This window comes from Aquarana catesbeiana, linkage group LG04 (assembly GCF_042186555.1).
Source record: "Aquarana catesbeiana isolate 2022-GZ linkage group LG04, ASM4218655v1, whole genome shotgun sequence".
In the NCBI taxonomy this organism is placed as follows: domain Eukaryota; kingdom Metazoa; phylum Chordata; class Amphibia; order Anura; family Ranidae; genus Aquarana; species Aquarana catesbeiana.
Window position 1 is genome coordinate 316,384,409 of NC_133327.1, and position 689 is coordinate 316,385,097.

The window sequence follows — 689 nt, forward strand, 5'->3', positions numbered from 1 at the left end:
TGTACTCTTCAGTGGCTCTCATCCTACCTATCCCAACGCACCTTCAGTGTCACTTACAATTCTACTTCCTCCTCTCATCTTCCCTTCTCTGTCGGGGTCCCCCAAGGTTCTATTCTTGGACCTCTTTTATTTTCAATCTACACCTCTTCCCTGGGTCAGCTCTCACGGCTTTCAATATCATTTCTGTGTTGACAACACACAAATCTATCTATCCACCCCTCAACTCACTCCATCAGTCTCCTCACGCATCACTAACTTACTAACCGACATATCTGTATGGATGTCACACCACTTCCTCAAACTCAACTTGTCCAAAAAGGAGCTTATAATATGTCCTCCCCCACATGCCTCTTCCCCTGACTTCTCTGTCAAGAGCAATGGCAAAACCATCCACCTGTCCCCACATGTCAGGGTGCTAGATGTTATCCTGGATTCTGAACTCTCCTTTCAGCCCCGCCTCACTCTTCGCAACATCTCTGAACTACGTCCCTTTCTAACCAATGAAACCACAAAGCTCCTGATTCACTCCTTGGTTATCTCTCGCCTTGACTACTGCAACTCCCTCCTTATTGGCTTACCTTTAAATAGACTATCCCCCCCTTCAGTCCATCATGAATGCTGCTGCCAGACTCATCCACCTTACAAACCTCTCAGTGTCTGCCCCTATCTGCCATTCCCTCCATTGGCTA